Here is a 7,928-nt window from a genome sequence, read left to right on the forward strand (position 1 = left end):
ACGCCTACTTAAGTAACATATGACTTTCCCCCTAAATCTTCAACTACTTTTTCGAAGTTTCACCAAAGCCAAAAGCATTTTTTTTGCTTTTTTTTTTCAAAGTTAGAGGGTTTGGCCAAGCTTTTAGAAGAAAAAATTAGTGCTTTTGAGTAGAAGCAGAAACAGTTTTGGAGAAGTGTCACGACCCGAATTTTTCACCATCGGAAGTCGTGATGGCGCCTACTAATGTGAGCTAGACAAGCCGACTGTTTGAGCAAATTACCCTTTTACCAATTTATATTCTTTAACAATTATAAAGTAGTAACGTGTAGACAGCGGAAATCACAAGAAACGGAAGAAATGCAATAAACTATCTGAAATATATATTTAATACAACTGTTTGAGCCTCGACCACCCAAAACTGGTGTCACAGTTTCACAGACGATCTAAGAATACTACATACAAAGTCTAAAAGATAAAAGGTACACTATTTCTGAACTAAGTAAATGAAACATGAGTAAAGGGATAGAGGGAGACGCCAGGGCCTGCGGGCGCCTGCAGGACTACCTTGGATCTCTGCGTAGACTGAAGGCAGCCACCCAATCTACGGTCCAAAAGTTGCTGCTCCGGGATCTGCACACAGTGCAGAGTGTAGTATCAGCACAACTGACCCCATATGCTGGTAAGTGCCTAGCCTAACCTCGGCGAAGTAGTGACGAGGCTAGGACCAAACTACCAAATAAACCTGTGTAATTTAACTATATACAACAGAAAAGAAGAACAATAATATACAGTCAAGTATGGGAGGGGTAACATGCTGCGGGGGAACTATCAATTTAGAATAGAAAGACAATAGGTAATTGAAAGAAACAACATATCTCAAACATCAACAAAGAATCAGAAGTCATAAGTGCACGGCATCACCCTTCGTGCTTTTACTCTCGTCCTCACCAAAGCAATCAAGTAATAAAAATGTGCACGGCATCACCTTTCGTGCTTTACACTCTTTCCTCACAAATCATACACGACATCACCCTTCGTGCGTTAACACTCTCTCACCAAAACAATACACGGCATCACCCTTCGTGCTTTAACACTCTTCCTCACCCAAACAACAACCACAAATAATAGGGATAGGAAACAAATGAAATTACAATAAGAATCTCAGTAAGGGAACAATAGTTCAACAATTAAGTCCCGACAAGGGAACAACATAAAAAGAAACATCAATATCCCGGCAAGAGAGATAACATCAAAAGCAACAATATCCCGGCAAGGGAGATAATATAATGATTCTCTTCTCTTTTTCACTTTTACTTCACAACTCACTTCAAAACTTGAGCCAATGCTCTAAAAGGTTCAATTACTGCTTATACTTTCATATTTCATTATACAACTTGAGCCAACGCTCCTCAAAGTTCAAATGTCATAATTACTTCCACAAACTTTGCCCAACAATAAAAATCATCACCAAAGCATGAATAATACAACGAAGTCATAATAATCACAATATAAGACTCACGTGCATGCTTGACACCAACGTATAGATACTCGTCACCATGCCTATACGTCGTACTCGATAAATAACACATAGCAAATAGGACTCGACTCCTAATCCCTCAAGCTAAAGTTAGACCAAACACTTACCTCGATGCCACGAACACAATTCAAGTCTTTACTATCGCTTTACCTCTTGATTCTACCACCAATTCGCTCGTATCTAGCCACAAGTTATTTAATTACATCAATAAATGCTAAATGAATCAATTCTAATGCATGAAAATGAGTTTTCTAAAGTATTACCCAAAAAGTCAAAAATCACCCCCGGGCCCACATGGTCAAAACCCGAGGTTCGAACCAAAATCCGACTACCCATTCCCCCACGAACTCAAATATATAATTTGTTTTGAAATCGGACCCCAAATCGAGGTCCAAACCCCCAATTTTTGAAAAACCTAGGTTCTACCATAAACACCCAATTTCCCTCATGAAAATCATTGATTTTGAGTTGAAATCATGTGAAAAGATGTTAATGATTGAAGAAAATGAGTTAAAATTAACTTACAATCGATTTGGAAGAAGAGTTGCCTTTGAAAAATCGCCGAAGAGTGTTTTGGTTTTGAAAGAGTGTGAAAAATGGTTGAAATGCATCTAAGTTATGAATATACAGGTCTCTGATGTTGCAATTCCGATCGGGGTTCGCAATTGCGAACCCTTCAGAATTATGAGATTCCACATTTGCAAAAAAAAAATATCGCATTTGTGATCACCCCTTATTTCTGAGGGGTTCGCATTTGCGAAGCAGACGTCGCATTTGCGACGGGGCCTTCCGCATTTGTGAGCCAAATGGTCGCATTTGCGATCAGGCCTGCCCAGGACTTTGTTCGCATTTGCAATGGAATTCTCGCATTTGCGAGCCAGGCTTCGCAAATGCGAAGCTTGCAGGCCTGCAATGCAATAGCTGAAATCTGCAATTTCTCAAGTCCAAAATCCACCCCGTGGCCTATCCAAAACTCACCCGAGCCCTCGGGGTTCCAAACCAAACATGCACACCAACCTAAAAACATCATACGTACTCGCTCGTGCATTCAAATCACTAAAATAACATCAACAACTATGAATTTAGCATCAAAATTATGAAATTACTTAAGAACATGAAATTTTCTAATTTTCTCAAATAAGGTCCGATTCACGTCGTTTCAAATCCGTTTCTTACCAAATTTGACAGACTTATCTTAAATTACATATACGACTTGTATCGGGCACAAGAACCAAAATACGGGCCCGATACCATCAAGTTTTAAACACATTCATTTCCAAAACTCATAAATAATTCCAAAAATAATTTTCTTTAAAAAATTTATTTCTCGGGCTTGGGACCTCGGAATTCGATTCCGGGCATATGCCCAAGTCCCATATTTTTCGGGTCCGAATCCGTTTACCCAAAATATTGATCGAAGTCAACTTAAATTCATTTTAATGTCGAAATTCATCATTTTTCATAGATTTTCACATAATGGCTTTCCGGCTACGCGTTCCGACTATGCACGCAAATTAAGGTGATACCGAAAGAGATTTAAGGCCTCGGAATGCAGAATTTACTTTTAAAACAAGTGATGATTACATCCTCCACCTTTAAAATAATCGTTCGTCCTCGAACGGACAGAAGAAGGAAGTACCTGGGTCGGGGAAAAGATGGGGATAACGGCTCCGTATATTGGACTCAGACTCCCAGGTCGATGCCTTAGCAGGCTGATCTCTCCACGGAACACGAACAGAAGGAAAACTCTTAGATCTCAAGTGACAAACCTGCCGGTCTAGAATAGCTACCGGCTCCTCCCATAAGACAAGTGTTGACACCCAATTTTGACCCTCATTTCTTCCAAATTATTTCTTTAAACTTCTAATATCACTAATAATATAAGGTAGTTGTTCTACTATTTATTTTAATACAAACCATGCCTATTTGCTATTATTATTAAAACTCTTACTATACTTATTATTATTATTATTATTATTATTATTATTATTATTATTCACTTTTTCATTCATTTTTATCGTCCTTTTGAGAAAAAGCATATCATTTTCCTTTTTTTAGTTAAATAGTAATATTCCTTAATCCAACGTTTTATAAATATTTGTTCCAAGAGCATTATAATTTTATACTTATCAATTAGTGTAATGGAAATTTTATATGTTAATAATATATAGTATTTTTTAATATGATTATTAAAATATTTTATTAAAGTTAGAAGCCCAAAGAAAATGTAGGAAAAATGAAAGGCCAAATTTCAGTCACTCTGAATAGCCCAAGAACAAGCCCAAGTCGGCAGCCCAAAATCTTCTACTACCCCAACAGTAGAACACTCTAGAATCCCTTCTCTCTACCAAACAACCGCTTATTTTCTCCCTTTTTCTTTTCTTCACAAAACTTCAGTGTTGCTCAGCCATGGCAGGCTTGCCATTTTGAAGCAAGAAGCCCTGCCCTCCATTTAATTTCTCTGCAGTACCAACGTTCAATTTTCAAATGGTTTAGTATCCTTGACTCAATTTCAAAATCACGGCCCAAATCAAGAACCCTAGATTTTCACCTATAAAAACCAGCACTTGGAGTCCATCTAGACATGTTTTTGGAGTCGCCCCCTTTACCCTAAAAAATTGATGATTGTTAGCCGCCCTTTCACTCAAAAAACCAGAAGCTGGAGCTGCCTACTTTCACCCCACATTTGAGAGGCTTTTTTTGGCTGCCTCTCCTCCCTAAAGCACTTATGCCCTATTGTTTTTTCTCTTTCCCAAAAACTGATCTTCTTCGAGTTCTTTCTTTGTCTCTGTTTGGCTTCGACAATAGTAGATAAATTCTTTCGTTGCTTTCTAGTAGAACTTAAGGTCGCGCGGCGGACCCAAGATCCTCGCCCTCAGTTCACTGCTCTAAAGCAGGTCAATACTTTCTCCTTTTCACTATTCTAGATGATAAAATGTGACTAACTAGTAGGCTATATTTTATTTCTTATGATGGCGAGACAATATAGTGTGGTATTTGGCTTATTGTGTTTTGTTTGATTATTGAATAAATGTTTCCATGTGTGAAAGTTTCATTAGAAACATAACAAGAATAGATATCATGCTCGTAGGATCGAATACTCCCTTTGACTTAAGTCACATATTTGAATTTTGTCCAGTATGTTATGTTCTAGATATATTAAGAGGAAAAGATCTTTTTTTTATTTTAATTTTTGAAATCACGCCTTAGAAATCATGTTTCAGGCTTCTCAAAAATTGGAAGGACGGTTAAGTAAGAATGAGAGGTTTGAAGTTATAAGTCAGATATACATGTATTAAGTTAGTTCTTGACTGCTTAGAATCATGTTCATAGGATATTCCATAGACAGTCTATTAGCTCTTGCATATTTTAAGATTAATAACTGTTTTCTTTCTTGAATGTTGTATAAAAGAAGTTTATTCTACTGAAATGTTGACATACATGTATTAAGTTTATTCTATAGATCCTGTTAATAGGTTTAGATATTCTAGTCATTCTAAATGATCTGGAAAGCATATCTCTGACCATTCATCTGAGCCCTATTGAATAACCGTCAACACTTTGGACTATTATTTACACAAGGAGCAAAATTTATTTAATTTAGAGCACAACAGTAACTAGTTTCTGCTAGCAAAGGCTAGGCGTTTTATATTCATGGGTACAACGAAGTGTGAAGGGAGAGACTTGCTAAGGAAGAGACTTGTTGAATTCGTTTGCTACAAAGTTCCTGCCTGATAAAGTTAGAACATTGTGTTCTTTTGAAAACCAACAATTAAAATCAAAGTTGAGTATAAGTTTATGTTTCTTATGGCATAAACTTAAGATTTCTTTATATAAAAAGTACTAATTCTAAGAGGCTTCAAGTTCTGTCTAAATATCATATAATATTTGAATGTGCTTTTGTATCAGAAGGCATACTTTTATCTTTTCTTACTATCATTAGACTAAAATATGCATTTCAGTTTATGTAGTAAATTTTGTTGCCACTAATTGATGAAACCTTAAATAAAGAAATAGTGCTTAACTTAAGAATCCATTTGCACTTCGTTTGTTTTGGTTTTCGTTTGTCTTTATTTTTTTTATGCACGCTGTAGAATCAAATTCCACTTCTAATTCTTGTTTTGTTTCTCTTTGTTTTTTTGTGCATATGTGCTTAGAGCAAAATATGGAATATTAATGCAAGACTCTCCATTCCCGAGCATGTAGTCATCATGTCTCAACTTCTAAAGTCACCAGATAGCAAGAAAAACAAGCGGAACGCTTGGGGACGCCTATGACGTCTTTACTCTTCTTTTCTTTCTGTCATTCATGATTATTTTGTGTCATTTATTTATTTGTCTCAGTTTGGGGACTGTATAATCATACCCATATCTGAGACTAAAAAGGATATTATTTGACATTCAAAATTTTTTACTCTAATGGTTAGCAAAGTACTTATAGAGCAGAGCATCAATGTTATGGACTCCTAAAAAATCAGTAACACTCCCTATCTTAGTAGTTTTTTATTTTATTTTAAATTTAATAAACTAAAGTTGTTATCAAACTAGAATTTTTGAGTCCAAATGACTTTAGTTAAGAATTTATTTTATCAGAAAGTCGTCTATTGAAATAAGGTAAACTTCAACTATTTTGAGTTTCAACCAAGGTTTATAAATATTTTCAAAGAAAAGGTTTTTCATCAAATCATTTCAAAGGCATTATGCCCTATTTTATTATTTTTGGCTCAAATGAAACTCTTTGAACTTATCTTAGTGTTTTCAAACTTTAAATCAAATTGCAAAATTTTACTAATGGAAAGCATCTACTAATCTAGTTGTACTCATGTAGTAATTAGGCAAACCTATATTTACTTATTTTTGAATGAGCACTTATTTTAATTTTTTAGTACTTTTTTTAATTAACCTAAGTTTGGCTGGTTAACTATTTTTAACGGATCTTAAAAAGTGCCTTACCCCTTCCTTTTGAGATAATTAGAACCATTACTTAGATCTTAAGGTTAAGTAGACCATAAAATAGAATTAACTTTAAGCATTACTTAGTTAAAATTGATGTCCTAATTCACCGTTAAAATAATTAGGTGGCGACTCTCTTAATTAATTAAACCTTCAGAATTACCAATATGTTATACTCTAGTTTGACCCGTGTTAAAATGGAGTATAACAACAAGTCCTTATCCAACTGGACAGTGCTGAAATCTAACACGTGGGATGGATCGCCGTGATATTTCCGAAGCATACACACATGAAACACTAGATGCACGGCTAATAAGCTCGGCGGCAACGTAAGTCTGTAAGCCACCTCTCCCACTCGATCAAGAATCTCAAACGGGCCAATGAACCTAGGGCTAAGCTTGCCCTTCTTCCCAAATTTCATCACGCCCTTCATAGGCGACACCAAAAGCAATACCCGCTCACCAAAAATACTTGTAGAAAGGCGCTTTTGAGAAAAAACACTCCTCAAAATAAGATAATTTTTGAAGCTTGGCCAAACTGGCTATAAATATCACAATAAAATTCAGCATAAGCAAGGGGTGAGAGATTAAACGTTTTCCATGGGAAGAGATGACTGAAACCTTACAAGGGAATTCTACTTAGTAAATTCATTACTTTGATATGACGTCTGTTGGTATCTTTTATTCAGAGATATCATAGTAGTAAAAAAGGTAGTCAAGTCCGCTACCTAACTTAGATAAAGTACCCCTTATAGTACCACGATATTTGGATAGGATATAAAGCTTATTTTATTTCTAAATAGTAGATTTATAACACTATTCTACCTCCTCAAAGACAAAACACTCGTGGCATACACTTGGTCTTTTAGCTCGCGGTGCTTACACCTCTCGTTTATCGGAACACCAACCCAATCTTGAAAGTTGACGTGGGTTTGGGGAATGAAAAAAGAAGAACATCTTCTTTAATACTAGAAATGGAAATATAGGACCCTTCTTCACTCATGCTTGTCATCTACTTGTGAATACCGTCCAGTCACAACGGCTTTTCAATCGTTGTGCACTAGCTTGTAGTTTAGGGGTATAGTAGGGGTTCCCCTCTCTCAAACTTTTTTATAATATAAGCTAAGCTTTTTGGAACTCTAGTTTTGGAATTTTTCCCAACCAACCATCGAAGGTTGGAGAAAGAGATAGAAAGTTGACTAGAGTATGAGGCAGGGGGGTTATGTAAATCTATTCCAATCGAGGTGATAGCTCGACTTGGCTTGCATACCTTATTTGAGATTACTAAGGCAGGCAACAGACTCTGTCATTAGTTAAGGGAAGAAGGATAAAAGAAAGTTCACTCGATAAATTACTATGATGTGTTGTAAGCTTATGCCGGTCAAAATAGAATACCAGGTCGGAACTTTCTTTCTTGCGATTTTCGATATTACAATGGCAAGTCGAGATTGCAATCCC

The 7,928-nt window shown here is 36.1% G+C and overlaps 1 long non-coding RNA gene across 1 annotated transcript; it reads left to right on the plus strand.

Annotated features, from left to right (window-relative positions):
• Window positions 1-3,873: 3,873 nt before the first annotated feature.
• On the plus strand, window positions 3,874-6,029 carry LOC107810143 (uncharacterized). The gene is made up of 2 exons (XR_001653570.2): window positions 3,874-4,416; window positions 5,677-6,029. It is a non-coding gene; the product is annotated as an uncharacterized LOC107810143 (long non-coding RNA).
• Window positions 6,030-7,928: the final 1,899 nt, after the last annotated feature.

This window comes from Nicotiana tabacum, chromosome 10, assembly GCF_000715075.1.
Source record: "Nicotiana tabacum cultivar K326 chromosome 10, ASM71507v2, whole genome shotgun sequence".
Taxonomy (NCBI): domain Eukaryota; kingdom Viridiplantae; phylum Streptophyta; class Magnoliopsida; order Solanales; family Solanaceae; genus Nicotiana; species Nicotiana tabacum.